Below are 18,071 nucleotides of genomic sequence, written 5' to 3'. Positions count from 1 at the left end.
AGGAAGAGAAACATGTGAGTTGTTTTCAGTCTGCGAACAGTCACAGTTTATGATCCGATTTTATTGCATAATATAACAATACAATAGGTCTCAATCACCTTCCCTGTGCCATGCTCCACAACTGCACGCCACCTTCTTTCATGAGCGCATGTGCGGCATGCAAGGCATGCGGCCATGGCGAGGAATGCGGTGAGGAATGCCAGAAGAAGCGATCACGCCATTGATTGAGCAGCCTTTAGTCAACCCAAAATCTACGCTGAAATACAAACGTGTAATGCACCAACACTACTTTAGCTAATGCACCTATATGCCGGATACAAGCTGACACGATTACAGGTATGGTAATGCAACATGCTGGTGCCACCATCCGCGTCGGCCCCGAGCTCGAGCTCACTAGCTACGGCTACAAGGACCACATCCTCGAGTAGGACACCACCGCCCATGCGTACATCAACGCTGAGCGTTGGCTCAAGGAGAAGAAACTGAAATATGCTCTATCGGGTCTGTCTCCGTCAGTTTAGGACCTAAGTGAGACTCAAACAATGAATATGATCTTAATAGACACTTTAAAAGTTTATGAACTAGGTTGACAAAGTCGCACAAGTTAAGGGACCGAAAATGCACTTTACTCTCAAATACTTGCTAAATTTGGAAATGTGTTCGATTGTCATCTAGCATGTGTAGGATCCATTAAAATCTTCTTTTATATCACTAGTATACTAGATTGCTATATCTTATATTTTGAGTCATTCACTGTCTTGCTTAAAATAATAATGTTCTAAAATTTAGTGTAGTACAAGTGAAAACATAAAGTGAGAAAGATTTTTATTTGTCACTAGATCATTGTATCGATATTGTTTATCTTTGTACCATACTAAGAACTTGAGCAATGTAGTGGATGATTAGAACATATGCCTTCGGCCTTTTCATTTCATTTTTATAGGCTACACCCAGTTAAAAAAGTTAGAGTTGACAATGCTTTCAACTTCTCGTATTTACATGCTTTAACTAAATTTTGTGTAACACTCCAAACTCAGGTAATTTTATTAAATATTATCAAGCACAAGTTTAGGTTTGTCTCAGACATAATGAACAACCGAGGTACGTGTAGTTGGAAAGTAGAGATGTACTAAACACCTAGATGAATTTAATATTCATGGTGAAGCTATTCTACCATGAATCCAATTGAATCTCAGAATTAGTTTTACTATTTCTTGAGTCTATAATGCTAATAACATAATCTAAAAGCTTCATTAGCTTATCGATAAAAAATCCACCATTAACTTTTTTTAAAAAAAATCCAAAACTAAACTCAAACAAACATGTTCTTAGTCCTTTAAAAAAACTAGTCGTACCTATTTGCTCATACAGCTTAAAGATCATGATTTACTTGTGGTTGTCGGGACTCGAGACGATGACAACGGTGAATTCACCATCGGAAAATGACTTATCTACGTTCTAGTGGGAGAAAAAAAATTCTCATTCTTATCCCGGAACACTCACGGAGGAGCTTTTTCTGTCATCCTCATTCACGTCTGTCGGGGACCATAATTAGGGATACCCTCAAGGCTCCTAATTCTCAGCTGGTAACCCCCATCAGCACAAAGCTGCAAAGGCCTGATGGGTGCGATTAAGTCAGGGATCAGTCCATTCGAGGGACTCGATCACGCCTCGCCCGAGCCTAGCCTCGGACAAGGGCAGCCGACCCCGGAGGATTTCCGTCTCGCCCGAGGCCCCCCTCCAGCGGCGAACATATTTCCGGCTCGCCCGAGGCCCTATCTTCGCCAAGAAGCAACCCTGACCAAATCGCCGCACCGACCGACCAAATCGCAGGAGCATTTAATGCAAAGGTGGCCTGACACCTTTATCCTGACACGCGCCCCCCAGCCGGCAGAGCCGAAGTGACCGCCGTCACTTCACCGCTCCACTTACCGGCCTGACAGAAGGACAGCACCGCCTGCGCCACTCCGACTGCGGTGCCACTTGACAGAGTGAGACTGACAGGCAGTCAGGCCCGTCCAAAGGCACCATAGGAAGCTCCGCTCCGCCCGACCCAGGGCTCGGACTCGGGCTAAGTCCCGGAAGACGGCGAGCTCCGCTCTGCCCGACCCAGGGCTCGGACTCGGGCTAAGTCCCGGAAGACGTCGAGCTCCGCTCCGCCCGACCCAGGGCTCAGACTCGGGCTAAGTCCCGGAAGACGGCGAGCTCCGCTCCGCCCGACCCAGGGTTCGGACTCGGGCTAAGTCCCGGAAGACGGTGAACTCCGCTCCGCCCGACCCAGGGCTCCGACTCGGGCTAAGTCCCGGAAGACGGCGAACTCCGCTCCGCCCGACCCAGGGCTCGGACTTGGGCTCAGCCCCAGAAGACGGCGAACTCCGCTTCGCCCGACCCTAGGGCTCGGACTCCGCCCTGGCCTCAGCCGGCGGCCTCCGCCTCGCCCGACCCAGGGGCTCGGGCTCGACCTCGGCCACGGAAAACAGACTCGACCTCGGCTTCGGAGGAGCTTCCACATCGCCCAACCTAGGGCGCAGACCAGCCACGTCAACGGGAGGTGCCATCATCACCCTACCCCGAGCTGACTCGGGTCGCAGGGAACAAGACCGGCGTCCCATCTGGCTCGCTCCGCCAGATAGGCAATGATGACGCCCTGCATACTCTGTGACGACGGCGGCTCTCAGCCCCCTTACGGAAGCAAGAGGACGTCAGCAAGGACTCAACCGCTCCGACAGTTGTCCCTCCGCCAGGCTCCATCGCTCCTCCGACGGCCACGACATCACACCAGCTGGGTGCCAAAATCTCTCCGGCTGCCACAACGGCATGTACTTAGGGCGCTAGCTCTCCTCCGCTAGACACGTAGCGCTCTGCTACACCCCCCATTGTACACCTGGATCCTCTCCTTACGCCTATAAAAGGAAGGACCAGGGCCCTCTTAGAGAGGGTTGGACGCGCGGGGACGAGGACGAGACAGGCGCTCGCTTGAAGCCGCTCGCTCCCTCTCCCGCGTGGACGCTTGTAACCCCCTACTGCAAGCGCACCCGACCTAGGCGCGGGACGAACACGAAGGCCGCGGGATTCCTACCTCTCTCACGCCGGTCTCCGGCCGCCTTGCTCTCCCCCCTTCGCGCTCGCCCTCGCGCTCGACCCATCTGGGCTAGGGCACGCGGCGACATTCACTCGTCGGCTCAGGGACCCCCCGGTCTCGGAACGCCGACAGTTGGCGCGCCAGGTAGGGGCCTGCTGCGTGTTGACGAACAGCTTCCCGTCAAGCTCCAGATGGGCAGTCTCCAGCAACCTCTCCAACCCGGGACGGTGCTCCGTTTCGGGAGTCTTGAGTTCATGTCCCTCGACGGCAGCTACGACATTATACTCCTTCCACCGCCGCGCGACAACGACAATGGCGGCCGACAGCCCGCCCGCCGGCGGCGGAATCGACGATGTCTTCCCCGCGTGGTGGAAGAACAACCTTCAAGCTCATCCCGCCCTCTTCCCCGCCGACGGAGGGGAAGGCAGGGCAACCAAGGCCAAGCAGGAGGCAGCGCCTCGTCGGCTGTCAAGCGAGTCGACAGCGCCGGCACCCCAACGGGGGGCGCACCGGATATCGACTTCGCGCTTGAGACGAAGACGAGCGTCGTCTCCCCGCGACACGCCAGTCCCGAGCAAGCGGACGACGCCAGCACGCTCGCGAAAAGCTTGCTGGACGTCACCCTCGTACCTGAGACGGAGGTGCAGTCAGTCCCCGACGTGACTTTATCGCCGCTCGTCGACCAAGAGGTACCGATCGATTCCCATCCCACGTCATTTGGATTCAGCCTCAACCCGCCTAGCGACCCCGCTTTGGCGGGCGCTCTCGTAGAGGCGAGTCCAAACCCACTGGGGTTTCGTATGCGGTCACCTTGGGACAGGCTGACGGACGTCTCGACCTACGGGCCCTCCGGGTCCGAGGAAGACGACGAGCCCAGCTTCTGTTGGGATTTCTCTGGACTTGGCAACCCTAGTGCCATGCGGGATTTCATGACCGCATGTGACTACTGCCTCTCCGACTGTTCTGACGGTAGCCGTAGCCTCGGCGACGAGGACTGCGGCCCAAGTCGCGAATGCTTCCACGTCGATCTAGGGGGTCCCTCCGAAGGCGACCATCTCGGCATGCCGGAGGACGGTGATCTCCCTAGGCCGGTGCCTCGCGTTGACATCCCACGGGAGCTAGCTGTGGTCCCTGTTCAGGCGGGGGGCCATGACCCACAGCTCGAGCAAATCCGCGGGGTGCAGGCCAGGCTCGACGAGGGAGCAGGAGCGCTTGAGCCGATCCGCCGGGACGTCGGGCAGGCATGGGCGGGCCAACCCCCGGCCGGAGAAATACGTCATCTACCCCAGGGCTTCCAGCACCGCGTCGCCGACGACGTCAGGGTCAGGCCACCGCCCGCATCTAGTGGGGTCGGCCAAAACCTGGCTGCAGCTGCGATGCTTCTCCGCGTGATGCCGGAGCCATCAACCACCAAGGGGCGGCGAATCCAGGGAGCTCAAGAATCTCCTGGAGGGCGCCGCGGTCCGACGGGCCGAGAGCTCTGCCTCCCGAAGGCAGGGGTACCCCTCGGAACCTCATGCCGCGACTTCCCGATTCATGCGGGAAGCCTCGGTCTACACGGGGCCCACGCGCAACACCGCGCCTGCGGCCCCAGGTCGCCTCGGCAACGAGCACCATCACCGCGACCGTCGGGCCCACCTCGACAAGAGGGTGCGCCGAGGCTACCACCCCAGGCGCGGGGGATGCTACGACAGCGGGGAGGATCGGAGTCCCTTGCCCGAACCACCCGGTCCGCAGGCCTTCAGCCGGGCCATCCGACGGGCGCCGTTCCCGACCCGGTTCCGACCCCCGACTACTATCACAAAGTACTCGGGGGAGACGAGACCGGAACTGTGGCTCGCGGACTACTGTCTGGCCTGCCAACTGGGTGGAACGGACGATGACAACCTCATCATCCGCAACCTCCCCCTGTTCCTCTCCGACACCGCTCGCGCCTGGTTGGAGCACCTGCCTCTGGGGTAGATCTCCAACTGGGACGACCTAGTCCAAGCTTTCGCCGGCAATTTCCAGGGCACGTACGTGCGCCCCGGGAATTCCTGGGACCTCTGAAGCTGCCGACAGCAGCCGGGAGAGTCTCTCCTGGACTACATCCGGCGATTCTCGAAGCAGCGCACCGAGCTGCCCAACATCACCGACTCGGATGTCATCGACGCGTTCCTTGCCGGCACCACCTGTCGCGACCTGGTGAGCAAGCTGGGTCGCAAGACCCCCACCAGGGCGAGCGAGCTGATGGACATCGCCACCAAGTTCGCCTCCGGCCAAGAGGCGGTCGAGGCTATCTTCCGAAAGGACAAGCAGCCCCAGGGCTGCCCATCGGAAGATACTCCTGAGGCGTCAACTCAGCGTGGCGCCAAGAAGAAGGGCAAGAAGAAGTCGCCAGCGAAACGCGACGCCGCCGACGCGGACCTTGTCGCCGCCGCCGAGTACAAGAACCCTCGGAAACCCCCCGGAGGTGCCAACCTCTTCGACAAGATGCTCAAGGAGCCGTGCCCCTATCACCAGGGGCCCGTCAAGCACACCCTTGAGGAGTGCGTCATGCTTCGGCGCCACTTCCACAGGGCCGGGCCATCCGCGGAGGGTGGCAGGGCCCACGACGACGATAAGAAGGAAGATCACCAAGCAGGAGAGTTCCCCGAGGTCCGCGACTGCTTCATGATCTACGGTGGGCAAGCGGTGAATGCCTCGGCTCGACACCGCAAGCAAGAGCGCCGGGAGGTCTGCTCGTTGAAGGTGGCGGCGCCAGTCTATCTAGACTGGTCCGACAAGCCCATCACCTTCGACCGAGACGATCACCCCGACCATGTGCCGAGCCCGGGGAAATACCCGCTCGTCGTCGACCCCGTCATCGGCGACGTCAGGCTCACCAAGGTCCTCATGGACGGAGGCAGCAGCCTCAACATCATCTACGCCGAGACCCTCGGGCTCCTGCGTGTCGATCTGTCCTCCATCCGGGCAGGCGTTGTGCCCTTCCATGGGATCATTCCCGGGAAGCGCGTCCAGCCCCTCGGACAGCTCGACCTTCCCGTCTGCTTCGGAACACCCTCCAACTTCCGAAGGGAGACCCTGACGTTCGAGGTGGTCGGGTTCCGAGGAACCTACCACGCGGTACTAGGAAGACCATGCTACGCGAAGTTCATGGCCATCCCCAACTACACCTACTTGAAGCTCAAGATGCCGGGCCCCAACGGGGTCATCATCGTCGGCCCCACGTACAAACACGCGTTCGAATGCGACGTGGAGTGCGTGGAGTACGCCGAGGCCCTCATCGCCAACCTGGAGAGCCTCTCGAAGGAGGTGCCAGACGTGAAGCGTCATGCCGGCAACTTTGAGCCAGCGGAGACGGTTAAGTCCGTCCCCCTCGACCTCAACGGTGATGCCTCCAAGCAGATCCGGATCGGCTCCGGGCTCGATCCCAAATAGGAAGCAGTGCTCGTCGACTTTCTCCGCGCGAACGCCGACGTCTTCGTGTGGAGTCCCTCGGACATGCCCGCATACCGAGGGATGCCGCCGAGCGCTCGCTGGACATCCGAGCCGGAGCCCGACCCGTCAAGCAGCCTCTGCGCCGATTCGACGAGGAGAAGCGCAGAGCCATAGGCGAGGAGATCCACAAGCTAATGGCAGCGGGGTTCATCAAAGAGGCGAAAGGCGTCAAGCTCAATCCCGAAAAGTGGGTCTTCGGGGTGCCCCGGGGCATGTCCTTGGGGTTCATCGTCTCCAAGCGGGGCATCGAAGCCAACCCGGAGAAGATCGCGACCATCGCGCAGCACCCCGAGCCCTTGTTGGGGACACCCGGGGGCTACACGCACCCCTGGGAAGGGCCACTTGTCATCGCCAAAGTTCTGAAGCCCGGAACGTACAAGCTGGCCAACATCAAGGCGAGGTCTACGGCAACGCTTGGAACGTCCAACAGCTACATCGCTTCTACTCTTAAGATGTTTTCAAGTTGTTCGTATACCTCGCTCCCATGCAAGTCTTAGCCGTCAAGGAAGGGTCAGCCTCGCCTCGGCAGAGCCCGACCCTCCCTCGGGGGCTAAAAAGGGGGGAACCCCTCTGCGTCAAGATTGGGGAACCTCACTGCGTCCAAAATTTTCAATCAAAAAGGCTTTTGCGTTCCCCCGGCTATGTCGGAAGCAGGACCCCAAGGAGCGAACACGGGTGCATGTAAATGGCAAGGCCGACTGAGCCGAGGGACTCCTATACCTCCGGGTTACGGACACCTCACTCGTCACCCGCCACGAAAAGTGACCCCTACTTGGGGAAGCCACCCTGTTACTAACAGGCGAAGCCGGACACGCAAAATAAAAGGGAAAGGAGTACGACTTCATGCAACGGTAACAAAGTGTTCAGGCCTCAGCGGCCGCAGAAAGACACACGTGCATCCAACCGAAACTGTTCCAACAGAGTTAGGCGTCGCCTTGGGAAGGAGTCGTGCCTTCGGCTTCGTCCCCACCTTCGGCAAAGTCCATCTCGGCTTCCGGCGACGGCGCAGGTGGGAGGATCTCTGCCTCAAAGGTGGTCGCCAGCACTGCGCTCGGACCCGCGGCGGCCGCATCGAGCCTCTGGACTTCTGCCAGGGCGGCTTCATCTTCGTCGGGAAGGCAATACCCCTCGCTGACCCGCTCCAGGTCCACAACGTAGTGGGAAGCGAGCACGGTGAAGGCCCGCCTGACGCCGTGGTGTAGCGCCTCGCGGAGTCTGCCGCGCACATGATCGCCCAAGACTTGAAGGCGACTTTGAGGGAAGCTTCCTGAGGGGACGTCGCCGGAGCCAAGGACCCGGCAAACGTCCGAGACGGCCTCGGACATGGCCGCATGGTCGGCCTCCCTCTGCTCGGCCGCCCCGGCAAGCACCTCGGCAAGCGCCTTGGCGGACTCATCGAGGGCAGACTCGAGCTCTGCGAACAGCCAGAAGAAAGATCTCAAACACAAGCAGAGGAAACAAGCAGGAACGAAAACCGAAGATGGCCAAGGCGTACCTCCGGCTCGGGCACGCTGCTCCAAGGCTGCGACCTGGGCTACGGCTAGGTCGGCTGCAAGGGTTTCAGCCCGGCTTTCGGCCTGGGCAGCCCGGCCCCGAGATTGGTCCCGCTCCTTGATGACCCGGTCGAACTCCGACTGCTGTCATTGCGCTTCTGCGCGCGCCGCGGCCGCCTCCGCGTGCGCCGCTGCCGCCTCGGCTCTCAGATCGGTGCAGAGCAACCGAAGGTCCGCCACCTCGGCACCCTGCTGAGAGAGGCGCGCAGTAGCCTCGGCGAGCGAGGTCCTCAGGGATCACAGCGAGCCCCAGACGTCGACCTCGCGGCGGATGAACGACGACTTGGTGGCGCTCCGATCCGTCAGATCCTGAGGGAAGGAAGCGGGGCGTCACGAAAGACGCCTTGGTCATAAAAGAGAAAAGGTATGCCTGAAACCGTTACCTGGAGGATTTTGGGGACGTCCCTGCAGAAAACCTCCAGCGACGACCGGAGCGACCCCACCGTTGCTTCGGCACACTCGCGAAGCTCGTCCCAGGACTGGTCCTCCCGTTCATCGTCGAGAACAAAGACGGGATCCGAGGCCTCACGGGTCCGGAACCGGAGCAACTGGCGCCGGCCCTCGGAGCTCCGCCGCACAGCGACGAGGCTGCCGCCCGGCGGGACGGGTCGCGTCTCCACGCCCCTCTCTTCCGAGGCACCGAGCGCCGACGCCTCAGCCCTCTCAACGTCGGCAGCGACCGGTCGCTCCCCGACTGGGACGGCGGCGACTTCAGTAGCGACAGGTGCTAGCATCGCCGGCACGTCCGGTGGGCACGGGGCCACGTCCGCGTCAGCCGCCTCCCCTATCACAATGGCCGCCTCAGCAGAAGAGCCAGCCTCGAGAACCCGCTCCACGGCGACTGGTGCCGCCTGAGCCCCCTGATGTGGAGCACCTTGCGAGAAGGTCAGCTGAACGGCAAGGCCCAGGGCGGCGCTGGCCGCGCAAACCGGCGCCGTCTTAAGGGCCTTCCGGGGTGCCAGGTCAGTCAGGCCATGGCTTCGCTTGCTAAGGGAAAAAGAAAAATCACGGCCGGGACATATGAATGAAAAGCCAGGACGAAGACATTCCAAGATACTTACCCGCTTCGGGCCATGATCAACCGTGCCTGGGGGGAGGTCTCTCGGATCTCGACCCCCGGGGCCGCCACCGAGGTCCGCTTCGCCGGCAGCTTCGGCACCACCCTTGCTTTGGGTGCCCTGGACGCCCGGGGGGCGGACTGCCCAGGCACTGCCACGGCGACTTGAGGGTCGCTCCCCTGCGCTGCCGGCATGGGCGGCGGCTCTCAGGGAGCAGACGCCTCGGCCTGACTCCCCGGGGTCGCCTCAGCTCCTCCAGCTGAGGGATCAAGTACCCTCTCGGATTGCTCCCGCCCCTCGGGCCGGGACCCCGGCGTCCCGACTCCGGGGACTGACGGCATCAGCCCGCTCGGGGGCTGGCTTGACAGCTCCTGGCCTAACCCCAAGCCGGGGCTGAGGCCAAGGCGGGCAGCCATGTCGTCTTCCTCGTCATCATCTCCATCATCGTCGTCGTCGTCGGGCGTTTCCGGCGACGGCTCCCTCGGGAGCCCCTCCCTCTCCTGCCGGCGACGGAGCTTTTCCAAGGCGTCTCGAGCCCGCCTCCGCTCGCGAGCCCGGGCCTTCTCCGCGTCCTTCTTTTTCTTCTCCTCCGCGGCAACCCGCCGCGCTGCTCGGTCCGCCGCATCCTGCGGGACCCGTGGCAGGGAAGACTTGTGCCACCCTACCTCCTAAAGACGGATGGAAATCCCGACCGTAAAAACCAGGGGCAATCCGACGCAAGAAGAAAGAAGGAGTGGACACTCACCAGAGTCACGCACCCTTGGTCAGGGCGCATCAAAGGCTGGGAGAAGGCGCTAGGGTCCGGCTTCCCCAACGCAACGGACACCCGCCCGTGGAGGACGTCGAAGGGAAGAGGATCAGAGGACATCCGCGAGCCCTCCAAGTCAGCCTCCAGTGTCATCTCCCAAAGCGGCAGCCGTCGCTCCGCTAAGGGAAGCACCCTCCGGCGGTGGATGGCGGCAATCACTCCCGCAGCGGTGAGTCCCCCCTTCCGCAACGCCTCCAAGGCCTTGAGAAGGGGTTCGAGGTTCTTCTGTCTTTCGTGCGGGGTCCCGTGGCGCCAAGCATCGGCGACGGTGGTGACTACTCGCTGAGAGAACGGCGGAAGCGACTCGCCGTCATTCCGGAGGTAGAACCACCGGCACTGCCACCCCTTGTTCGAGGACGCGAGGATGGCAGGGATATACAGCGACGCCCGCGACTGCCTCAGCAGGAGGGTGCAGCCGCCGGCCCGCACTGCTGCGCGGACCTTCCTCTCCCCCGTCGGCGAAGCAAAGAGCTCCGCGAAAAAGAGATGGGTCCACAAATCCCAATGGGGGTGATCCCCAAGTATCCCTCGCACATCGCTACGAAGATGGCGGTCTGTGAGATGGAGTTGGGGCTGAGGTTGTGCAACTCCACCCCGTAGTGGTGCAGGATCGCCCGCATGAAGCGGCTCGTCGGCACACCGAATCCCCGCTCGTGGAAGGAAACGAAGCTCACGATGTACCCCGGCGGTGGGGACGGAGCGGCTCCGCCCACGGGGGGAATCCACTCCGGCCGCTGCTCATCGGTGAGAGGGCGAAGTAAACCCTCACCAACGAGATCCTCCAGATCACTCGCCGTCACCATGGAAAAAGGCCATGGGTCGCGCGGCGAGATGATGGTCACCCGGTCAGCCATCACCGAGCGGAAGGGGTGGCGGCGCAAGGGACAGGGAGGGCGGTTTCCTCTTCTCTGGCTAAGTCTCTCGGGTTGCGAAAACCTAGGAGGGAGGTAGGAAGCGGAGCAAAGAACCATCGCCAGACCCTCTCCCGAGTATATAAAGACAAAGGCGAGACCGGTTCAAACGTTCCGCCCGGACCGGACGCGGGATTCAAAAACGCAAAGCGAAACAGCCGTTCCCCGAACGGCTCGCGCACACGCAATGGCCGCCCCGCGAACCACTCGCCCCGTCGCATTAACTCCGCAGCGGGACAGGCGGCGCCTCTGGCAGGAGAAGCGGGCGACGCTTCGCCTTCGCCATAATGACCGCGTCAAAAAAGGTACGCCGCGTCGTTCGATTTCGTATCCTTTTCCTTTTTTCCTCTTTCTCTCTCTTGCAACAGGGACCGGGAAAGGGGGATACCCCGAAAAGGATCCTTCCCCGTGAAGGAACCAGGCTCCGAGCCCCCCTACTGATCAGAGGTTCGAAGGCTGGCCCCCCGGAAGAGTTCGACAGCCGCCTCAGATCGCGTGGGCCCTACACCCACTACTGGTCAGAGGTTCGAAGGCCGGCCCCTCGGAAGGGTTCCACGGCCGCCTCAGGCTACTCGGGCTCCGCGCCCATTACTGATCAGGGGTTCGAAGGCTGGCCCCCGAAGGGTTCACAGCCGCCTCAGACGCCGAGCGAGGGAAGACCATGGGTACGTTCGATACATAACCAAGGCTCGGGCTGCGCTCCCGAGGTACCCTAGGACATTTCCGAGACCAGCGGGAACGATCTTGTAACGGAATCCCATCAGAGGGAGGCATCGAGCCCTCGGACCCCGTCGCCAGGGGACCGGGTCCGGCAGATCACCCGCAGGTACTTTTGGGCGTGCCTCTGGGCCCCTAGCCGCCCCCTAACGAATGGGGCACGGACGTCCACTCAGATTACCCGCTTGCAGCTCACCGGAGACACCATGTTCGGCGCCCATCGAGGGCAACATGGCGCTTTCCCCCCCTCCTCCTTGCGGAAAGGCGACGCAGGGGCGTATGTAAAAAAGCCGAGTCTGTCCCTGATCGCCCTCTCGCCCTGTGCAGAGGCTCGGGGGCTGCTCTCGCAAACTCGGCTCCGGTCGAACCGTTGACAGCGTCAACATACCAGCCCGAGAACTTGGGACCCGACCGTACACCCGGGCTACGGCCAGCTCGCATGAGGGAACGACCAGACCAGCCGAAGCATTACGCGAGGCATTAAGACCTCGAAGGAGTGAAACCACTCCTTCGAGGCCTCGGGGGCTACACCCGGCAGGTGCGCTCGGGCGCTCCCACCGGAACAAAACGCAACCGAGAAAGGCTGGTCCCCTTGCAACAAAGTGCGACGAAAGCCTCCAAGCGAGTGCTAACACTCCCTTCGAGGCTCGGGGGCTACTGTCGGGGACCATAATTAGGGGTACCCTCAAGGCTCCTAATTCTCAGCTGGTAACCCCCATCAGCACAAAGCTGCAAAGGCCTGATGGGTGCGATTAAGTCAGGGATCAGTCCATTCGAGGGACTCGATCACGCCTCGCCCGAGCCTAGCCTCGGACAAGGGCAGCCGACCTCGGAGGATTTCCGTCTCGCCCGAGGCCCCCCTCCAGTGGCGAACATATTTCCGGCTCGCCCGAGGCCCTGTCTTCGCCAAGAAGCAACCCTGACCAAATCGCCGCACCGACCGACCAAATCGCAGGAGCATTTAATGCAAAGGTGGCCTGACACCTTTATCCTGACACGCGCCCCCCAGCCGGTAGAGCCGAAGTGACCGCCGTCACTTCGCCGCTCCACTGACCGGCCTGACAGAAGGACAGCGCCGCCTGCACCACTCCGACTGCGGTGCCACTTGACAGAGTGAGACTGACAGGCAGTCAGGCCCGGCCAAAGGCACCATAGGAAGCTCCGCTCCGCCCGACCCAGGGCTCGGACTCGGGCTAAGTCCCGGAAGACGGCGAGCTCCGCTCTGCCCGACCCAGGGCTCGGACTCGAGCTAAGTCCTGGAAGACGGCGAGCTCCGCTCCGCCCGACCTAGGGCTCGGACTCAAGCTAAGTCCCGAAAGACGGCGACCTCCGCTCCGCTCGACCCAGGGCTCGGACTCGGGCTAAGTCCCGGAAGACGGCGAACTCCGCTCCGCCCGACCCAGGGCTCGGACTCGGGCTAAGTCCCGGAAGACGGCGAACTCCGCTCCGCCCGACCTAGGGCTCGGACTCAGGCTAAGTCCGGGAAGACGGCGAACTCCGCTCCGCCCGACCCAGGGCTCGGACTCGGGCTAAGTCCCGGAAGACGGCGAACTCCGCTCCGCCCGACCCAGGGCTCGGACTCGGGCTAAGTCCCGGAAGACGGCGAACTCCGCTCCGCCCGACCCAGGGCTCGGACTTGGGCTCAGCCCCAGAAGACGGCGAACTCCGCTTCGCCCGACCCTAGGGCTCGGACTCCGCCCTGGCCTCAGCCGGCGGCCTCCGCCTCGCCCGACCCAGGGGCTTGGGCTCGACCTCGGCCATGGAAGACAGACTCGACCTCGGCTTCGGAGGAGCTTCCACATCGCCCAACCTAGGGCGCAGACCAGCCATGTCAACGGGAGGTGCCATCATCACCCTACCCCGAGCTGACTTGGGCCACAGGGAACAAGACCAGTGTCCCATCTGGCTCGCTCCGCCAGATAGGCAATGATGGCGCCCTGCATACTCTGTGACGACGGCGGCTCTCAGCCCCCTTACGGAAGCAAGAGGACGTCAGCAAGGACACAACCGCTCCAACAGCTGTCCCTCCGCCAGGCTCCATCGCTCCTCCGACGACCACGACATCACACCAGCTGGGTGCCAAAATCTCTCCGGCTGCCACAACGGCATGTACTTAGGGCGCTAGCTCTCCTCCGCTAGACACGTAGCGCTCTGCTACACCCCCCATTGTACACCTGGATCCTCTCCTTACGCCTATAAAAGGAAGGACTAGGGCCCTCTTAGAGAGGGTTGGCCGCGCGGGGACGAGGACGAGACAGGCGCTCGCTTGAAGCCGCTCGCTCCCTCTCCCGCGTGGACGCTTGTAACCCCCTACTGCAAGCGCACCCGACCTGGGTGCGGGACGAACACGAAGGCCGCGGGATTCCTACCTCTCTCACGCCGGTCTCCGGCCGCCTCGCTCTCCCCCCTTCACGCTCGCCCTCGCGCTCGACCCATCTGGGCTGGGGCACGCGGCGACATTCACTCGTCGGCTCAGGGACCACCCGGTCTCGGAACGCCGACAACGTCGAGGAATTTATCGCAAAGAATCAGTCTAGGGATGGCAACCGAAAATTTTCCGTCTAGTTTTAGCTCCACATCCCTATCTTCACGACAAAAAAGTTTCTCACGGGGATCCCCACAAACTCTTACAACGAATATTTCTTCCCCATCCTCGTTCCCCGCGGGACAAATCTCCCGCCAGGATCCCCGACCCCGCTTAAATTATAATCAGAACATACTTTATTTGTTATTAATATAAAATATTGTCATTTATAACATAGCCAGATATAAGAAATTGTTATGTGTACCAAATAAACACATTTGTACAACGAGTGATCTCTTGACAAGTTAATTGATTATTTTTATCATTAAATATTATATGAAAAGATCATCATATGTAAATTTAATGGGTCCCCACGGGGAAGTTTCCCATCCCTGTCCCCGTTTACCTGTCGGGGAAGAATTTTTTTCCCGTTTACATCCCCGTGGGGGAGGACATTCCCCATCCCATCCTCTAATGAAGGAATTCCCAGCGGGGATTCGGGGATCGGGACCGTTGCCATCAATAAATCTGTCCCGATAAGAAATATATGTTTAGAGGCAAATTCATACTAATTATACCAAATCAATACAATTTGAACAAACACGATTTAAAAAAACAAGAGACATATACTTTTTAGGGTTTAGTTTGCTATTTTATAATAGGCTTGTCGGGGACCATAATTAGGGGTACCCTCAAGGCTCCTAATTCTCAGCTGGTAACCCCCATCAGCATAAAGCTGCAAAGGCCTGATGGGTGCGATTAAGTCAGGGATCGGTCCATTCGAGGGACTCGATCACGCCTCGCCCGAGCCTAGCCTCGGACAAGGGCAGCCGAACCCGGAGGATCTCCGCCTCGCCCGAGGCCCCCCTCCAGCGGCGAACATATCTCCGGCTCGCCCGAGGCCATGTCTTCGCCAAGAAGCAACCCTGACCAAATCGCCACGCCGACCGACCAAATCGCAGGAGCATTTAATGCAAAGGTGGCCTGACACCTTTATCCTGACGCACGCCCTTCAGTCGACAGAGCCGAAGTGACCGCCGTCACTTCGACGCTCCACTGACCGGCCTGATAGAAAGACAGCGCCGCCTGCGCCGCTTCGACTGCGGTGCCACTTGACAGAGGGAGGCTGACAGGCAGTCAGGCCCGGCCGCAGGCGCCATAGGAAGCTCCGCTCCGCCCGACCCAGGGCTCGGACTCGGGCTAAGCCCCGGAAGACGGCGAACTCCGCTCCGCCCGACCCAGGGCTCGGACTCGGGCTAAGCCCCGGAAGACGGCGAACTCCGCTCCGCCCGACCCAGGTCTCGGACTCGGGCTAAGCCCTGGAAGACGGCGAACTCCGCTCCGCCCGACCTAGGGCTCGGACTTGGGCTCAGCCCCAGAAGACGACGAACTCCGCTTCGCCTGACCCCAGGGCTCGGACTCAGGCCTGGCTTCAGCCGACGGTCTCCGCCTCGCCCGACCCAGGGGCCCGGACTCGACCACGGCCATTGAAGACAGACTCGACCTCGACCTCGGAGGAGCCTCCACATCACCCAACCTAGGGCGCGGGCCAGCCACGTCAACAGGAGGCGCCATCATTACCCTACCCCGAGCTGACTCAGGCTACGGGGAACAAGACCGGCGTCCCATCTGGCTCGCTCCGCCAGAAAGACAATGATGGCGCCCCGCACACTCCCTGACGACGGCGGCTCTCGGCCCCCTTACGGAAGCAAGAGGACGTCAGCAAGGACTCAACCGCCCCGATAGTTGTCCTTCCGCCAGGCTCCAGCGCTCCTCCGACAGCCACGACATCACACCAACTGGGTGCCAAAGCCTCTCTGGCTGCCACGACGGCGTGTACTTAGGGCACTAGCTCCCCTCCGCTAGACACGTAGCACTCTGCTACACCCCCCATTGTACACCTGGATCCTCTCCTTACGTCTATAAAAGGAAGGACCAGGGCCCTCTTACAGAGGGTTGGCTGCGCGGGGACGAGGACGAGACAGGCGCTCGCGTGAGGCCGCTCGCTCCCTCTCCCGCGTGGACGCTTGTAATCCCCTACTGCAAGCGCACCCGACCTGGGCGCGGGACGAACACGAAGGCCGTGGGATTTCCACCTCTCTCACGCCCATCTCCGGTCACCTTTCTCCCCCCCTTCGCGCTCGGCCTCGCGCCGACCCATCTGGGCTGGGGCACGCAGCGACATTTCACTCGTCGGCCCAGGGACCCCCCGGTCTCGAAACGCCGACAGTTGGCGCGCCAGGTAGGGGCCTGCTGCGTGTTGACGAACAGCATCCCGTCAAGCTCCAGATGGGCAGTCTCCAGCAACCTCTCCAACCCGGGACGGTGCTCCGTTTCGGGAGTCTTGAGTTCGTGTCCCTCGACGGCGGCTACGACATGATGCTCCTTCCACCGCCGTGCGACAGCGACAATGGCGACCGACAGCCCGCCCGCCAGTGGCGGAGTCGACGACGTCTTCTCCGCGTGGTGGAAGAACAACGTTCGAGCTCACCCCGTCCTCTCCCCCGCCGACGAAGGAGGAGGCGGGGCAACCAAGGCCAAGCAGGAGGCAGCCCCTCGTCGGCTGTCGAGCGAGTCGACAGTGTCGGCACCCCAATGGGGGGCACGTCGGGCATCGACCTTGCGTTTGAGACGAAGACGAGCGCCGTCTCCCCGCAACACGCCGATTCCGAGCAAACGGACGACGCCAGCGCGCTCGCGAAAGGCTTGCTGGACGTCACCCTCGTACCTGAGACGACGGTGCGGTCAGTCCCCGACGTGACTTCATCACCGCCCGTCGACCTAGAGGTACCGACCGATTCTCATCTCACGCCTTTCAGATTCAGCCTCGAACCGCCAAGCGACCTCGCTTTGGCGGACGCTCTCGTAGAGGCGAGTCCAAACCCTCTGGGGTCTCGTGTGCGGTCACCCTGGGACCGGCTGACGGACGTCTCGACCTACGGGCCCTCTGGGTCCAAGGAAGACGACGCGCCCGACTTCTGCTGGGATTTCTTTGGACTTGGCAACCCCAGTGCCATGCGGGACTTTATGACCGCGTGCGACTACTGCCTTTCCGACTATTCCGACGGTAGCCGCAGCCTCGGCGACGAGGACTGCGGTCCAAGCCGCGAATGTTTCCACGTCGATCTAGGGGGTCCCTCCGAAGGCAACCATCTCGGCATGCCGGAGGACAGTGATCTCCCTAGGCCGGTGCCTCGCGTTGACATCCCACGGGAGCTAGCTGTGGTCCCCGTCCCGGCGGGGGGTCACGACCCACAGCTCGAGCAAATCCGTGGGGTGCAGGCCAGGTTCGACGAGGGGGCAGGAGCACTTGAGCCGATCCGCCGGGACGTCGGGCAGGAATGGGCAGGCCAGCCTCCGGCCGGAGAAATACGTCATCTACCCTAGGGCTTCCAGCACCGCATCGCCGATGATGTCAGGGTCAGGCCGCCACCCGCATCTAGTGGGGTCGGCCAGGACCTGGCTGCAGCAGCAATGCTTCTTCGTGCGATGCCAGAGCCATCAACCACCGAGGGGCGGCGAATCCAGGGAGAGCTCAAGAATCTCCTGGAAGGCGCCGTGGTCCGACGGGCCGAGAGCTCCGCCTCCCGAAGGCAGGGGTACCCCTCGGAACATCGTGCCGCGACTTCCCGATTTGTGCGGGAAGCCTCGGTCCACACCGGGCGCACGCGCAACACAGCGCCTGCGGCCCCGGGTCGCCTCGGCAACGAGCACCATCACCGCGACCGTCGGGCCCACCTCGACGAGAGGGTGCGCCGAGGCTACCACCCCAGGCGGGGAGGACGCTACGACAGCGGGGAGGATCGAAGTCCCTCGCCCGAACCGCCCGGTCCGCAGGCCTTCAGCCGGGCCATACGACGGGCGTCGTTCCCGACCCGGTTCCGACCTCCGGCTACTATCACAAAGTACTCGGGGGAGACGAGACTAGGGCTGGGCGT

The sequence above is a fragment of the Zea mays genome, chromosome 1 (genome assembly GCF_902167145.1).
Source record: "Zea mays cultivar B73 chromosome 1, Zm-B73-REFERENCE-NAM-5.0, whole genome shotgun sequence".
NCBI lineage: Eukaryota > Viridiplantae > Streptophyta > Magnoliopsida > Poales > Poaceae > Zea > Zea mays.
This window is presented reverse-complemented; position numbering follows the sequence as displayed.